This window comes from Aquarana catesbeiana, linkage group LG09 (assembly GCF_042186555.1).
Source record: "Aquarana catesbeiana isolate 2022-GZ linkage group LG09, ASM4218655v1, whole genome shotgun sequence".
In the NCBI taxonomy this organism is placed as follows: Eukaryota; Metazoa; Chordata; class Amphibia; order Anura; family Ranidae; genus Aquarana; species Aquarana catesbeiana.
The window spans coordinates 105,676,491-105,695,372 of NC_133332.1; positions in this window are offsets into that span (position 1 = coordinate 105,676,491).

Genomic DNA, 18,882 nt, shown 5'->3' on the forward strand with positions numbered 1-18,882 from the left:
CTAATTCTGGAATTACTGCACCTTTTCTCTTCTGTCACTAGATGGCACTGTGGCTAGTGACATTAGAATGACAGGGGGCTTCACAAGGTCAGAGTATGAATGAATGGGGTATCTCAGCCAATTGGCAGGGGTTTCTTTAGTCCCTTGGCCTGCTGGGAGAGCCTATTTATTTGGGTGGAGTCAGGTGATCGGGGTTCTGTGAAAAAAGAGAAAAGAGAAAAAAATACCGCATTAAAGCATATAGGTGAATAATCTATAAAGAAGCAGCTGCTAAAACTATGAGATACACATAAAAATAAAGCAGAGGACAATCAGCGCAAACTAAATGTAATAATAAATGCAAGCTGGACACTTAAAGGATTCACCAACCTCAATAGCAAATAACTAAACAAATGAAAGTACAGCGCAAACTGTTAAAAGCATTAAATAAAAGCATTAAATAAAAAGTCCATCTAGTAAGACATATATTAAATTCTTCTTGGCACAAACAGACTGGTCCCCTTTTCCTGCGTCTCAGATGTCATATACAAAATCGTATGGGTACGCTTACTGGAAAGGATGGACCCCTTAATTACAGGGGGTCAGACACGCCTGGATGAATATCTGATGGGCAGCTGCCTTAGATCTCGTCTGCGGTGGTCAGTCAAACAGTATATCTGAAGTGAAGCCGTAACCTGGCAGCAAAAAGGGTTGCTGGTTAGAATCCCGCCCGTGACACCATCTGCCTGGAGTTTGCATGCCTGGAACATGCAAACTCCAGGCAGATGGTGTCACGGGCAGGATTCGAACCAGCAACCCTTTTTGCTGCCAGGTTATGGGTTCACTTCAGGTATACTGTTTGACCGACCACCGCAGACGAGATCTAAGGCTGCTGCCCATCAGATATTCATCCAGGCGTGTCTGACCCCCTGTAATTAAGGGGTCCATCCTTTCCGGTAAGCGTACCCATACGATTTTGTATATGACATCTGAGACGCATGAAAAGGGGACCAGTCTGTTTGTGCCAAGAAGAATTTAATATATGTCTTACTAGATTGACTTTTTATTTAATGCTTTTATTTAATGCTTTTAACAGTTTGCGCTGCACTTTCATTTGTTTAGTTATATGAGATACACATAGAAAAGATACAATAAAACAATGTAGCAGCGCTAATGAACGTGAAAAAATCAAAAATGAATAAGTCCAATACAATAATTAAATGTGGCTAGCATGGATGTTAAACATCACAGTCCAGGGATGGCACATAGATAAGTGCTAACCAAAACATGAATAATGCGCTTACCAGAGGCAAGCTTATAGAGAGCCAGCCAGGGCCTTTATCCACACAGAAGATGATATGCACACGGAAGATGATATCCCACCATGGTAAAGGGAAGAGCTGGTGCACAATCAAAATTGCTCAAAGATACTCGAGCGTCAGCCACCGGGAGTCAATAAGGATATTGCCCAGAAAATATAAAGGAGAACTCCGTAGTGCATACTGTATCACAACGGAATTTATTATAACAAAAGTAATGCACGTACAATTCGGAAGATAAAAGTAATCATAAAACAGCCAGCCAGCAAGCAAATACCCGTCCACTGAGAAGCGCGATGATGTCAGCACGTCTACCTCCCTACGCGCGTTTCGTCACGTTTTCTTTTAAATTTTCTGGGCAATATCCTTATTGATTCCTGGTGGCTGACGCTCGAGTATCTCTGAGCAATTTGGAGTGTGTACAAGCTCTTCCCTTTACCAATGGTGGGATATCATTTTCCTTGTGCATATCATCTTCTGTGTGGATAAAGGCCCTGGCTGGGTATTAGCCGCAGGCTCTCTATAAGCTTGCCTCTGGTAAGCGCATTATTCATGTGGTGGTGGTGCACTGTCATCAAGAGGTGTTTTGGTTAGCACTTATCTATGTGCCATCCCTGGACTGTGATCTTTAACATTCATGCTAGCCACATTTAATTATTGTATTGGACTTATTCATTTTTTATTTGATCGGGGTTCTGTGCCTGGATGGCTGTCTAGGTGGACATGTGTTATGTCACCCCGGGCTGCTAGGCTGGAAGCCTTAGGCCTATCCCGGGGACACCTGGCTGCTAGGCTGCCTGAGGCCTATCCAGGAGCAGGAGAAGCAGCGTAGGGTTGGGACTGTACGATTGGAGTCCAACCCAGTTGAGAAGGTTCAGCCGGACAGGGAACCAGTTGTGGTTGGAGGTAGAGGGAAGCTGTCACCACTAAGGGACCAGCCTTTTTCCTACCAGAGACTACAGTGAGTAATCTTGAGCAACTACCAGAGCAGTCTTCTCACCAACTGGGGACGGTGAAGAAGTGGGAAAGTTCCAGCAAGTGCTAAGCCAGGGACCCTGCAGGATAGCGGGGGTGATGCTTGAGGAGTATACAGCAGGATAGCTGTGGAAGAGCTCAGGGAATCCAGTGATGACTGGGATTTGGAAGTCTAGTGAGAGACTGGGAGCTCAGTGAGTGAAGATTTACAGTGAGATACTGAGAAATAAGAAATGGACTGTTCTGTGTTACCAAGAGTTACGTACAACTACCTTTTTTTGACTGTTGCAAGATTCATTGCCATAGGAGACAGCGGTCCTACCTATACAGAAGTGTTATCCAGCTGGAGGCCTTCCACTGTATAGCTGTCTACTAGGGATGAGCTTTATGTTTGGGTCGAACATGAGTTTGACTTAAACATTGGCTGTTCGCCCGTTCGCCGAATAGCGAACAATTTGTGGTGTTCGCGGCAAATTCGAAAGCCACGGAACACCCTTTAAAAGTCTATGGGAGAAATCAAAAGTGCTAATTTTAAAGGTTAATATGCATGGTATTGTCATAAAAAGTGTTTGGGGACCTGGGTCCTGCCCCAGGGGACATGTATCAATGCAAAAAAATTTCAAAAACGGCCATTCTTTCGGGAGCAGTGATTGTAATAATGTTTAAATATCCATACCAGACCCGAAGGGCTTGGTATGGAATTAGGGGGGACCCCCACGCATTTTTTTTTTAAAATTTTGATTTGGGGTTCCCCTTAACTACTTACCAACTGGCCCATAGCCGAATGACGGCTGCAGGGCGGTTGGATAACTCTGGGAGGGCGTATGACGTCCTCCCGGTGACGTGCCATCTGTACCACCTGTGCCACCTCTGTGCCACCTCTGTGCCACCTCTGTGCCACCAGAGCCACACCAGTGCAACCAGAGCCACACCAGTGCCACTACAGTGCACACCAGTGCCACCTGTGCCCAACCAGTAATACCTGTGCCCATCAGTGCCACCTGTGCCCATCAGTGCCACCTGTGCTGCCAGTGCCACATCAGTGCCGCCAGTGCCACATCAGTGCCGCCTGTGCCCACCAGTGCAACACGGATCGCGGTAAAGGGCCAATGACAGCGGCCCTTTACCATGTGATCGCTCCGTCCAATGACGGAGCGATCACAAATGTCAACAAAGGCTGTGCTGCAGGGTCATGACAAGTTCATCGCTCTCCTCTCCTCAAGCCGATGCAGCGTGAGAGGAGAGGAGAGCTTTATAGTGCCAAACTCTGAGTCTTTTATCTGTTATCAGTGCCCAACAGTGCCACAGCAGTGCCCAACAGTGCCACAACAGTGCCACAACAGTGTCATCTGTGCCACAAGTGCCATCTGTGCCACATCTGTGCCACGTGTGCCACATCTGTGCCATCTGTACCACCTGTGCCACCTCTGTGCCACCTCTGTGCCACCAGAGCCACACCAGTGCAACCAGAGCCACACCAGTGCCACTACAGTGCACACCAGTGCCACCTGTGCCCAACCAGTAATACCTGTGCCCATCAGTGCCACCTGTGCCCATCAGTGCCACCTGTGCTGCCAGTGCCACATCAGTGCCGCCAGTGCCACATCAGTGCCGCCTGTGCCCACCAGTGCCACCTGTGCCCACCAGAGCCACCTCTGTGCCCACCAGAGCCACCTCTGTGCCCACCAGAGCAACATCAGTGCAGCCAGAGCCACATCAGTGCAGCCAGAGTCACACCAGTGCAGCCAGAGCCACACCAGTGCTCATCTGCGCCACATCAACCTCACCAGCCACCAGTATGGCAAAAAAATTATTTACGGCCGAGGAGGCCTACCAGCGTCTCAGCATGACCGATGAGAGCAGCGGGGAGCTCTCTGAGTCTCTGTCTGATTCGGATTCGGCCTATGAACCCGTGACAAGCAGCGGGTCCGATACAGAATCAGAAGAGGAACGTGTGCCCGTGAAAAGAAGGCGTTCTGGCGTGGAGCAGCAGCCTACTACCACCTCGAGAGCAGTGCCGTCCACCTCCAGGGCAGTGCCGTCCACCTCCAGGGCAGTGCTGTCCACCTCCAGGGCAGTGCCGTCCACCTCAAGCGCAGTGCCGTCCACCTCAAGCGAAGATCCACTGCAACAAAGGCCAGGCACCAGTAGGGTGTCATCTCAGCCCCAAAGGGATAGAGGCCATGCCAGCCTACCCTATGCCCTTCAAAACCCCCTGTGGCTTCCCTCTAATTCCGGAGCAGCAAATATCCCCCCTTTTACCACCCAGCCAGGTGTCCAGGTGAACACCGATAATTTTGTCATGCTTGATTTTTTTTTATTTGATTTTCACCGAAGACTTACTATCGTCCATTGTGGCCCAGTGCAACCTTTACACACAGCAGTACATAGTAAGCAACCCTGGCTCTAGTTATGCCCATCCCTTTGAGTGGAGAGAGCTTACCATAGCGGAATTTAAAATATTCTTAGGCCTAACTTTTACAATTTTACAATTTACCACCTTTATGTGGATAATTTTTATACTAGCTTGCCCCTCTTCCGCAATCTTCACCGGAGGGACACCCCAGCATGTGGTACCGTAAGAACCAATAGAAAAGGCTTCCCGCAAAAACTGGTCAATGAAAGGCTACGCCGAGGGGATACGGTGGCTTTGCGGAACCAGGAGCTATTGGCTGTCAAGTGGAGGGACAGACGAAACGTCCACATGCTCATGACAATCCATAATGACACCTACGTGGAAGTCCCAAGAAGAAACGGCCCAGTCCAGAAACCTGCTTGTATTTATGATTACAATTTGTATATGGGGGGAGTGGACTTCAACGAACAGATGATTGAACCCTACCTTCCCACAAGAAAATCCCGTCATTGGTATAAAAAAGTGTCCATTTATTTTTTCAGTTTGGCCATGTATAACACTTATGTTATTTACCAAAAATCTACTGAGACCCCCGTATCCTATCTGCAATACCAGGAACAAGTAATCTCCTCCTTTTTGTACCCTGAAAGCCCACCAGAAAATATTCGCTCTGATTCCGTGAGCAGACTCCACGAACACCACTTTCCTGACAAAATCCTCCCCCGTGAAACAGGCCACAGACATCAGAAGAAATGCCGGGTGTGCTCCAGAAGAGGAATTAGAAGAGACACCACGTATTATTGTCCCGATTGTCCTTCCCAACCAGGCCTCTGTATAGGTGAATGTTTCCGCCGTTACCATACTTCTCTACATTATTAGGGAAGTATGGTAAACGTAATTCTCATTTCCTGTAATTTTCCTCCACACCCCTTATGCCACTGCACTGAACCTGACTTACCTCAGCCTTGTCTGGAACCGACCCTGGCCTGTTATACGACCAAGCTTCTGCCTAACACTAAAACTGTACCTACCTCTGCCTTCTCCGGAACTGACCCTTTTTTGCCTGCCTCTTGGACTGATTATTTACCCTGCTATGCTAGTGGGAACACAGGGGTCTCACATATGTGAGGGGCTCCAGAAACGTTTTTCTGGATGAAGAAATCTAATTTTTTAGTTTTCTCATTCCCAGATTTAGGGTCTGGAGACTCGGACGCTTCAAAGAGATTTGGGTGGGAGAAGCCTCTACCCCTGTCCCCATTCTGGCCTGCTACTTGGACCATGTTCCTGCTTACTACCAGGACCAATATTTTGGCACTGCTGGCAATGTCTCTACTTGCACTGACCCTGGACTGTATAAGGACAGTATCCCTGCCTGTACTATGGACAATATTCTTGCCTGCTGCCTGGACTATTCCATTCACTGTGGCTGACCACGTCCCTGCCTGCTGCCTGGATCAGGGCTCTCCTCCTGTGGACAACTGCACTACTAAAACCACAGGTAATCTTTTGTTTACCCTTTTCTCAGCAGAATGTATTTTAGGGTGTAATTCTTGGTATGTTCATGCTATGTGTTAGAAATATGAAGGGCCTTCAAAAATGTGATAGATTGTAAGGAAATTAGATGTGTAATGTATGCTCCTAGAACGCCTGAATGTGCTTCTTCAATGTTGGGCCTCTGTATGTGGCCAGGCTGTGTAAAAATCTCACACATGTGGTATCGCCATACTCAGGAGGAGTAGCGGAATATATTTTGGGGTGTCATTTTTGCTATGTACATGCTACGTGTTGGAAATATCTTAGAAATGGACAACTTTGTGTAAAAAAATATACATTTTCATTTTTTTCCACATTTTCCAAAAACTTTTGGAAAAAAATGAACCATTCAAAAGACTCATTATGCCTCATAGATTATACTGTAATGGAAATTTGTAAGTTCTGTATATAATTTTATTGTATTTTGTATGTATTGCACATTGCCTTCACTGTGCAACAGCACTAATAATGTTTTCAGTAAATGTTTACATTCTTTCGAGTCCTGATTAGAATAAGCCTGCCTATGTAACGCCCCTTGTTACCATAAACGTACAATTGTAATATTAATGTGATACCTACGTAATCATGTGCATAAAAACCTTCAATTGCGTCATAATAAAGCAGAACAGTAATTTGGAAAGATGAAGAGCGTATCTTTTGTGTCTGTTCCCTACTGCAGTAGTTATTATTAATTTGGAACCACTAATCAATATGAGGATAGGAGTTGCCTATCATCAATTTAACCGAGTCAGCATGGCGAGCTTTGCCTTAGGAGGGGATTCCAGGTGACCCTGAGTATCCGAAACGAGGAGCTTGAGACGATCCGGGAATTTCTGATAATCAGCCGGCTGAGGTAAGCCTTTTGCTTACATTTGAGTTATCAGACTTCCTTGATCGGTAAGGCATTTTCGGGACAAATGGTACCTATTTTACTCCCCTTAATTGAACTGTATTGATTGGTGGTTATATGTTATGTTGTCCCTGTCTATTGTCCATTGGAGTGTTATAGATAAGAAAGGGAAGAATAGTGCTGTTCACAGGTATATGTAGTACATCTGCTAGATAAAGTAGTTTAGAGGCAAGAGGGTATAGGCACACGTAGAGAAGAGAGAAGACTGGCCAGTCATTATGGGCATTGAATTAAGTAAGGGAATGAAGGGTAAGAGACCCTCAAAAATGCCCAGCGCAAGAGGAGCGCTATATATGAACCGAAGGTGCGGTTCCGCCTATACTGAGCCCCTAGATTAATGGTTAAAGTGGACAGTGATCCACATTGGGTAACTGGGTTACCAAAGTCCACAGGGACTAAGAATCATGCAGAGTAAACAGCTAGAGGAACAGCTATCTATGTGAGCAGGATGGATCAAGGGTGACATTAACACTAGACAGAAAGGGACATTTTCATGTTAAGTTGTGGGATGAATTTGGGGTCAGGCACTACAACTATTAGAGTCGGAAACAGAGAAATGAGAGGTAAAACAGAATACTTTATATGTTGTCAGAGAGGGAAGATGAGATGAGTACTCTGGCTGCCCGTCTGATCATAGAAGCTAGATATAAAAGATATCTGAACAAAATAAGGAAAGCAGAATTTAGGCAGGTAAATATTAAAGAGTTAAAAGAATGTGAGAGAATGATATGCATGTGTTGTGTACAAATGGGAAAATGTAAGCGATTTTAGAGAGATATTGGTGTATGTGTGTGCGAATGCTGGGACCTTTAGTTCTATTGCTTGTGTGTGTCATGTACGCAGATGTGACCCCCTCCTTTGTGCTCTCCTGAAAGAATGTCCCTGAGGAGGTCAGTGATAAGCTGGAAGGACACCATGCCAATTCCAGTTTTTTAGACAAAACGTGTGCCGGGTTAACGAATCATGGTAAACAATGTGATCACAATTATTTTGAATCTGTTTTCCAAACATGGTAAAATGAAAGTTACATTTAACCGTGTATTGCACACATTGAATATCCTTTGATAGTGAAACACTGCATGTAAAAAAGGGAAATTAAGTAAAATTAAGTAATAATGAGTATTCATTTCTAATATGAGTTTAACAATTTTATTAATAATATAGATATATTGAAACTGGTTTAGACAACCTTTGGTTGGAAATGAAATTCAGGTTAATGGGGAAATTTGTAATGAATGAGATTAGTTTAGATTAAGATAACAATTTTGTAATTTTACATTTATACAATAAGCCCTTATTGAGAGAAAAAAAAGATTAAGATGAGGTTGTTATTTTGAATAAAGCTGCCATAATATTTAACAAAGCCAAGATGGATGGAATACATAAGAAGTTCTTCTACAAAAATGAAATTTTAAGGTTTTTGATAATAACTTGATGTGCGGTCCATGATGTAAGAGTAATAATAAATAAAATTTAAATATAACAGACCCATCACATCAAGTCCACACACCCTGTTAGGATAGATGCCACCTGCAGCCAGTTGTTTTATAGTTTTTGATGCTTTCTGGTCCATCATACAGATTGTTGATCCTTTTGTTTTATTTATTTTTATTTTTGAAATCCAAAGCAGAATGTGTGGATTGTGAAATGATGTGCCCCTTTTCCTTGTAAGTGCCGTGGTATAAGCAGAAGAATATTTTGGATTTATGGGCATCTCTGCATGACCGCAAGGTATTGTTATCATTTATTATAATATTGCCAGGAAGAAGTTGTCTTTTGAAACATGAAACTGGAGTTCTTACACAAATAGCATGATAGAAAACAAGCCATTGTAATATATTTATTGAAGCTGGACCCAGTAATGAAGGGTTCATCCCGATATATCAGAGCTGTAGCTTTTATGCAAAAGTGCTATTAGACAAAGTTAGATATTGTTTCGGTCAAACATTTAATTTTTAATGGTCCGACATTCTGTGCAGCAAATATACAGATAACTAAATGTTTGTCTAATGAAAGGTTTAAAATATGAGTTTGTTTATGTACATATCTAACAATGAAAAATGCGTACATTTGAATCCAGCCACCTTATTGCCTCTATTGGAGGAGGCTGGAGACAAAGGAAGACACGTGTGTTAAATTGATGGTGCAGGAATCAGCTGCTGTGAGCCCAGTGCAGGACACACTCCCTGAAGACCCAGATATTACATTTTTTGTAGATTTGAGTATGCAGTTTATCACCCAGAAGGATACTCTGTATTCAAAGTCATTGGATCCTTTTTGCCCAGCTCAAGAAGCAGAGCTCCATGTTTTAGCAAAGCCTGTGAGCTATAAAAAGAGTATATTTATATAGATAGTCGAGATATAGAGAGCTTTTGGTTCCATTTGAAGGGCCAGAAGTTTGTTTTACTTCGGCAGGTAAACCAATCAAGCATGCCAAGTTAATTTGATTGGCTGTTTTCAGCCTTCCAGGTTCTTGCTGAGGTAGCCATATTAACTTTCACACATGGAAGCAGACCAGGATGCACTAAGGATGCTGCATTTACAGCCCAGGACACTTGATGGGTCTGTGCAACTTACAGATTCCACCCTCGTTCTGGCCCAGTATAGCTGGGATTAATAATTCAACTTTAAGGACCCCAGGACGAGAAGAACAAGTGGTCCACAGGGGGCAACTTCTTATGAAACATGACTTTGGAAAAGGTGATCATTTATGTCTGCCAGCCACTCTTTTCCCTTCAGCTTGACACATGGACCGTGTCATCAGTCACAAGCAGTTATGGCTGCCTTAGTAAATGAGCGTGGGATAGAGCCAGGGTTCTCCACAGTTGTTTTTATAACATACCACTTCTTGTTTTACCTGTTACCAAAGGTGTTACCAAAAGCTGAACATCCCTCCCAGAGATTACAAAAAGATATATCCAGATGCCCAAGTTAGGATCTTACGAGTATGCATTTTGTCTGTATGGACATGTTTTTTGGATGTCCAGTGGCAAATGCTACTGCAAAGGCCACAGTAAAAAGTGTTATCAGAAGTAGTTTGTAAATATAGAGTGCAGAAAGTACAGAGAGTAACAGAGGAAATCATTTTTTATAGGAGAGTCCTTAATAGAAGTTTTGAGGTTTTATTTTTACACCCCTTACTGTCTACAATGTAGCAGACAAAGTAGAGTAAGAACCTAGAAAACTTTTGCCTGAATGTTTTCTTATATTTTATCAAGCCCCTAAGGGGGATGTTGGACTCTCTCCCTATGGGATTTGGTTTGGGAGTGTGTTATTCACTTGCATATATTTTGTCTCAGCAGCTGAAGTCCTCCATTTGGATCTCACAGAGAAAGTTGCTGATCTTTTAAGGTTTTTTGACAAACTCATTTATGTGTTTTCTCCCCAATTCCAGATCCTAAAAGTTTGGAAGGATCTAAAACTAAAGCCAGTTGACTTGTGGATTGTTAAGAGACATTTATATATAAGGAAATGTTTGGAGACTCAATACAGCATCTATTTCATGTACAGTTTTTGCAAAACTTGAAGGAAAAGTCACCTGGATCCACACCAGACACTGCAAAAATGACTAAATTAAAGAAATCTCTGTGTTTGATTTGTTTCCCTCTTGTGATCACAGTCTAGGGTACTTTTTGATTCAATTACTTTAATTGTAAGGGATATATATATATTTGAAAAGTAGTTCAGCCATGTTGAAGTCATATTTGTCTTTTGTACGTCTTCCATTTTATGTAGAATTGTCTGTGTTTACATATGCTGATAAGTCACCATGTCCACAATTCAGCTAGAAGGCCATTCTGGCCACAGGAGTGTACAGCCAGTACTCTGTAAATATGTCTTATCAATCATTTGTTTTTCACAATGAAAAGTCATTTTGTAATGAAAAAGTTGCTCAGCTATTATTTTCTCCACAATGGAGTTTTTTTGCCTCTTTGGCCAGGACTACCTCCACCTAAGCGTGTGGAGGTTCCAGGTTAAAGGTGATAGCAGGTATGGTTAGTGATCAAAATATTGATCAAAAGAGGGGAGACTGTAATGGAAATTTGTAATTTTATTGTATTTTGTATGTATTGCACATTGCCTTCACTGTGCAACAGCACTAATAATGTTTTCAGTAAATGTTTACATTCTTTCGAGTCCTGATTAGAATAAGCCTGCCTGTGTAACGCCCCTTGTTACCATAAACGTACAATTATAATATTAATGTGATACCTACGTAATCATGTGCATAAAAACCTTCAATTGCGTCATAATAAAGCAGAACAGTAATTTGGAAAGATGCAGAGCGTATCTTTTGTGTCTGTTCCCTACTGCAGTAGTTATTATTAATTTGGAACCACTAATCAATATGAGGATAGGAGTTGCCTATCATCAATTTAACCGAGTCAATACGTTGGGGTGTTTGCTTTCCAAAATGGGGTCACTTTGTGGGCGTTTCCATTGTCCTGGTGCTCCAGCGCCTTCAAAAGTGTAATAGGTGGTTGAGAGATTAGATGTGTAATTTATGCTCCTAGAACGCCTGAATGTGCTACTTCAATGTTGCACCTCTGTATGTGGCCAGGTTGTGTAAAAGTCTCACACATGTGGTATCGCCATACTCGGAAGGAGTAGCAGAATATATTTTGGGGTGTTATTTTTGCTATGTACATGCTATGTGTCGGAAATATCTTAGAAATGGACAACTTTGTGTAAAAAAAATGCGTTTTCATTTTTTTTCCACATTTTCCAAAAATTTCTGGAAAAAAATGAACCATTCAAAAGACTCATTATGCCTCATAGATTATACGTTGGGGTGTTTGCTTTACCAAATGGGGTCACTTTGTGGGCGTTTCCATTGTCCTGGTGCTCCAGGGCCTTCAAAAGTGTAATAGGTGGTTGAGAGATTAGATGTGTAATTTATGCTCCTAGAACGCCTGAATGTGCTACTTCAATGTTGCGCTTCTGTATGTGGCCAGGTTGTGTAAAAGTCTCACACATGTGGTATCGCCATACTCGGGAGGAGTAGCAGAATATATTTTGGGGTGTCATTTTTGCTATGTACATGCTATGTGTTGGAAATATCTTAGAAATGGACAACTTTGTGTAAAAAAAATGCGTTTTCATTTTTTTTCCACATTTTCCAAAAACTTCTGGAAAAAAATGAACCATTCAAAAGACTCATTATGCCTCATAGATTATACGTTGGGGTGTTTGCTTTCCAAAATGGGGTCACTTTGTGGGCGTTTCCATTGTCCTGGTGCTCCAGGGCCTTCAAAAGTGTAATAGGTGGTTGAGAGATTAGATGTGTAATTTATGCTCCTAGAACGCCTGAATGTGCTACTTCAATGTTGCGCCTCTTTATGTGGCCAGATTGTGTAAAAGTCTCACACATATGGTATCCCCATACTCAGGAGGAGTAGCAGAATATATTTTGGGGTGTCATTTGTGTAATGTACATGCCATGTGAGAGAAATAACCTGTTATGATGACAATTTGGTGTGAAAAAAAATAAAAATAAAAAAAATCTTCATTTTGCAAAAAATTGTGGGAAAAAATAACAACTTAAAAAAACTCACCATGCCTCTTACTAAATACCTTGGAATGTCTACTTTCCAAAAGGGGGTCATTTTGTGGGTATTTGTACTTTCCTGGCTTGTTAGGGTCTCAAGAAATGAGATAGGCCTCAGTACATCAGGTGTGATCAGATGTGATCAATTTTCAGTGATTGGCACCATAGCTTGTAGACTCTATAACTTTCACATAGACTAAATAATATCCACTAATTTGCGTTATTTTTACCAAAGATATGTAGCAGTATAAATTTTGGCCCAAATTTATGAAGAAAAATTACTTATTTGCAAAATTTTATAATACAAATGAAGAAAAATGCATTTTTTTACAAAATTTTCGGTCTTTTTTCATTTATAGCACAGAAAATAAAAAACCCAGAGGTGATCAAATACCACCAAAAGAAAGCTCTATTTGTGTGAAAAAAAGGACGAAAATTTCATATGGTTACAGTGTTGCATGACTGAGTAATTGTCATTCAAAATGTGAGAGCACCGAAAGCTGAAAATTGGTCTGGTTAGGAAGGGGGTTTAAGTGCCCAGTTGTCAAGTGGTTAATATTCATATCAGACCCAAAGGGCCTGGTAATGGACTGTGGGGGAATCCCATGCCTTTTTTTAATGACTTTTATGTGTATTGCCGGGACTGACAATTCATTATAGCCGTGAGTAGTTTTAAATGACTTTTTTTCCTTTAGAAATGTAATTTTGCTCTCGGACTGTTCTAAACACGGGAAACATGTGCCACTTTACAGGCATACTATAGACACCCCCGGTACAAAATTTTAAGGAATATTTCACTTTTATTGTTTCACTTTAAGCATTATTAAAATCACAGCCGTTTTTAAAACTTTTTTCCATTGATACATGTCCCCTGGGGCAGGCCCCAGGCCCCCAAACACTTTTTATGACAATAACTTGCATATAAGCCTTTAAAATGAACACTTTTGATTATTCATGTTCGTGTCCCATAGACTTTAACGGTGTCCGCGTGTTCGAACAAATTTTTTGCCTGTTCGCATGTTCTGATGCGAACCGAACCAGGGGGTGTTCGGCTCATCCCTACTATCTACCTATAGAAGTCTCAGAGTCTGCCAATTAGCATTGCATCTACTCAAGGGTGTCCTGGCCCTAACCCTCTCTCCCACAATCCTGTTAAGAGACAATAAATCTCTTGTTCCCATTCAAAAAGTGACTATCGCCAACATTTCTTCTTGCATCTCATCCACCATGCCTGGTAACCCACTCTATAACATATAGAAATGAAAGGAGGATGTACCGACCTCATGCATTATCAAAGATAACATTTATTAAAGGGTAACAGCAATGATCATACTCACATACAGACATAGCTTTTTAGTACAACAGCAAGTGAAACTGTGTCTCTAAAATCTGCAACCTGGACCAGATGTTAGGCAGAGCGGCTTATGTGTTTCGAGGGAGAACCCTCTTCCTCAGAGCCATAGCAATGAAACCCACTTTATAAAGAAGGATGTCAGCTCTCCCTGACTCTGGAGGTCACCATTAGGCCTCTAGGGGTCAGGGCCCTTGTTACATTAGGCGCTCAATGTGAGGCAAAGGCGTTATTCCTGCAGCAGTCGCCCCTAGGAACCAGCTACAGCTGCATCAGGATTTCATCTGGCTCCGTGGGAAGGTGGCAAGTAACATCTTTATTGCATATAGACTGTGTTATTGTGCATTCCAACAATGTGGGGAAGAACCAACATGTGTCATTGCTCATGGGAGCGTGTCAGCCTGGTCTTTTGTCATTTTACGCCAGTGCTGCAGGGGTTAAAATGGACTCCATTAAAGTTTTAACGCACCACGCAGAGAATGGAACGGCGCTGAGGTTTCCAGAGAGTGTGTGGACCAATCCCTTGGCAGGGGGAGGAGATATCACTCTGCAGAGGAGGACGCACTGTCGGACGTGTCACCATCTTGGGACTGTGTGCTGAAATAATGCTACCTAGAGGACAGCATGGCGCATCTCGGAGCCCCCATGCCTGAAATTATCCATCCTGTTTCAGCTGAGTATGACCCCAGGGCGGTTGCCAGTTCCTTTACCTCTGGAGAGACTATTACTGATAGAGGCCTTCGGTTGGTACATCTCTTAAAGTTCTGCGGCCATGGGAATTGTTTGCCGATGATGTTCCGGCTTTGCTGTGTTCCTTGGAGCTGGTGTTACCACTGTGGAGAACTGCTGCTGGTGGCTGCTCACCCACCAATACCGTCCCAAGTGATGAAAGCAGATTGGGCCCGTGGGTACGCCACGGTGGAAGAAACCAAATCTAACACTGTCGTCGGTGACTCCAATGGAACTATCCTTGCCAGGGGGGATTCTTCTCCATCGGAGACCACTATACTTAGTGAGTACCGTATTTATCGGCGTATAACGCGCACTTTTTTCCCCTTAAAATCAGGGGAAAATCATGGGTGTGTGCTATACGCCGATCCCCCCGCTGATTGTGAGCGGAGGAGCGAGCGAGCGCCGCCAATACACGTGCAGTCTCGGCTCCGCTCACAGTTACGCCCAGTCCCGCCCTATGATGGACATAACACAGGGACTGGGCATGAGTGTGAGCGGAGCCAAGACTAGTGGAGTACACTCGACTATGTATGTATATTGGCGGCGCTCGACTCCTCTCGGCTTCGCTCACAGTCACGCCCAGTCCCTCCATTGGGCCTGTGTTATGTCCATCATAGGGTAGGACTGCAAGAGGAGCCAAAAAGATCCGAGAAGAGCCTAGATACACAGGACCGGCTCTGTGTATCTCAGCAGTGCCATATTTAAACTGCAGTGACACTGACAAGGCTGCAATGTCACTGGGCAAGGCTGCAAATGACACTGACAAGGCTGCAGATGGACACTGATAAGGCTGCAATTACACTGGGCAAGGCTGCAAATGGCACTGACAAGGCTGCAGATGACACTGACTAGGCTGCATTGATGGGCATTTAAATGTAAGTTTTTTTCCTTAAAAAGTTTTTTTCCTTAAAATTCCCTCCTAAACTTGGGGTGCGTGTTATACGCCAGCGCGTGTTATATGTCAATAAATACAGTATATGGGAGAAAAAACGCACTTCCAAAATAAAAAATAATGAATGAAAAATAAAGTAATATTTAAATAAACAGCAGCAACTCAAAATGTGTGATATCACAAAAAACAACATAAGCTAGAACAAAGTCGCGCTCAACTGATATGCATAACATAAATATATGCTAATAAAACGTGCAGCATAAATATCTGATGGTAAACAGTCCTCCTTATTGTAGAAGAGAAAAGTAAAGCATGTAAAATATAAAACATTTGGTGCTGAAAACTAAAGATGAGCCGAACACCCCCCCCCCCCTCCGGTCCGGTTCGCACCAGAACTTGCAAACAGGCAAAAAATTCGGACAAACACCGTTAAAGTCTATGGGACACAAACATGAAAAATCAAAAGTGCTCATTCTAAAGGCTTATATGCAAGTTATTGCCATAAAAAGTGTTTTGGGACTTGGGTCCTGCTCTAGGGGACATGTATCAATGCAAAATACCGTTTTAAAAACAGCTGTTTTTTCGGGAGCAGTGATTTTATTAATGCTTAAAGTAAAAAAATAAAAATGAAATATTCCTTTAAATATTGTGCCTGGGGGGTGTCTATAGTATGCCTGTAAAGTGGCACAGTTTTCCCATGTTTAGAACAATGCCACAGCAAAATGACATTTCTAAAGGAAAAAAAGTAATTTAAAACTGCACGTGGCTATAATGTATTGTTGGGTCTCGGCAATATAGATAAAACTCATTGAAAAAAACGGCATGGGTTCCCCCCCCCCCCCAGTCCCTTACCAGGCCCTTTGGGTCTGGTATGAATATTAAGGGGAACCCCGAACAAAAATTTTTAAAAAATGGCATGGGGGTCCCCCCAAAATCCATACCAGGCCCTTCAGTCCTGGTATGGATATTATGGGGAACCCTGCGCCAAATTTAAAAAAAATGGTGTCGGAGTCCCCCCAAAATACATACCAGACCGATTTTAAGTGGAACCCTGTGCCAAAATTTTTAAAAAATGGTGCAGGGTTCCCCCCAAAATCCATACCAGAACCTTAACTGAGCACTCAACCTGCCAAGCTGCAGGAAAAGAGGGGGGATGAGAGAGCCCCCCTCCTGAACCATACCAGGCCACATGCCCTCAACATGGGGAGGGTGCTTTGGAATTGCCCCCCAAAGCACCTTGTCCCCATGTTGAAGGGGACAAGGGCCTCATCCCCACAACCCTTGCCCGGTGGTATGGGGGACTGTGGACGGGGGCTTATTGGAATCTGGGAGCCCCTTTTAACAAGGGGACCCCCAGATCCCAGCCCCCATTGTACCCTCACCACTTCACAAAAAAAGTGTCAAATATAGTAAAAAAGACAGGAGACACTTTGGCACAAGTTCTTTATTAAAAAATAAAAAAATAAAAATGTCCAGCGATGTCCATTCATCTCCTATCATGCTGCCCGATGAACTAAAAAAAGAAAAAAAAACGCAACAGCTTCGCCTTCATGGGAGGCTCCCGTCGAGTGACACTTCTTCTCGGTGACACCTGTTATATAGCTGGGGGCGGGGCCACCCAGTGATGTAAATGGGTGACCCCGCCCCCTCTGATGCCTTGTGATAGACTTCAGCCTGCTGTCAGCTGAAAACTGATCACAGGAGTGCAGAATGAACTGCAATCTTGTAATCCATAGGAGAAGTATAGCAAAAAAGCTATGGCCATACTTCTTCTTTAAATAAATGTTTTGGCTATGATTGGGCTTTATGGTAAATCGAATAAACATTCTGATTGCAGCATAGTTGTTTATTGGATAGCTTTAGTAGCTAATGGATGGTTGTCCTGGATTGTTCCTTAAAATGTATATACTGTATAGCCAAAACTGTTTTTTTTGTTTTGGATAGAAAAGGGAAGGGTCAGTGGTGTCGCTAGGGGGTTGTGGTGGGGAGGACTGTGCTCGGGTGACACCCGCCAAAGGGGTGACACCAGGGGCAGACTGAGCCAGGCCACTCTGATGACCCCTGAAAGGCCGCAGACATGCAGAGCCGGTGGAAAACCCACAGCTCATTCACCTGCTCTTCTCCTCCCCCTCCTCCCATGTTCACTCTGTTCTCTGTGGGTGACAGCTGGCTCGGGAGCTGCAGCTGAACTGGAAGGAGGGGATCCCCCACACTGCTCCTTCCACCTCCAGCATGCCTGAGCATTACATACATCCCTTCTCCTGCCCCTCTCTCCCTGCCTGTGTGCTCCATCTGTGAAGCTGACAGCCACATTGAAAAAAAGCTGCTAACTGAGCCAGTGAGCCCCTGGGACCATCCAAGTGAGTGAGCACTGACCAGACCCTACCCCCTCTCTTCCTCCTCCCCCTCTCTCTCCCTGCCCCCTCTCTCTCCCCATGCCCCCTCTCTCTCTGCCTGCCCCCTCTCTCTCTCCCCACGCCCCGCCTCTCTCCCTGCCCCACTCTCTCCCTGCCACAGCTCTCTTCTCTTGCCCCCTTTCTCTCTCCCCACGCCCCGCCTCTCTCCCTGCTCCCTCTCTCTCTCCCTGCCCCCTCTCTCTCCCCATGCCCCCTCTCTCTCTGCCTGCCCCCTCTCTCTCTCTCCCCACGCCCCGCCTCTCTCCCTGCCCCCTCTCTCTCTCCCCATGCCCCACCTCTCTCCCTGCTCCCTCTCTCTCTCCCTGCCACAGCTCTCTTTTCTTGCCCCCTTTCTCTCTCCCCACGCCCCGCCTCTCTCCCTGCTTCCTCTCTCTCTTCCTGCCCCCTCTCTCTCTCCCTGCCCCCCTCTCTCCCCACGCCCCGCCTCTCTCCCTGCTCCCTCTCTCTCTTCCTGCCCCCTCTCTCTCTCTCCCTGCCCCCCCTCTCTCCCCATGCCCCACCTCTCTCCCTGCTCCCTCTCGCTCTTCCTGCTCCCTCTCTCTCTCCCTGCCACAGCTCTCTTTTCTTGCCCCCTTTCTCTCTCCCTGCCCCTCTCTCTCTCCCCCTGCCACACACTATCTCTCCCTGCCCCCCCTCTCTCTCACTCCCGCAGATTGCAAAAATTATTCGAGGGGTGACACCAGGTTTTACTGCACCAGGTGACACCAACCCTAGTGATGCCACTGGGAAGCATTAAAGCTTACGTACAGTCAAAATAAAATAAAAAATAAAAAAATCAGGACAAGGGACATTACTTGCAGTAAGTAGGATATGTCCCTTCTGTTGATGCCAGTTCTGTACTTCTGAAATCCTCTTCCATCAATGCTTTCT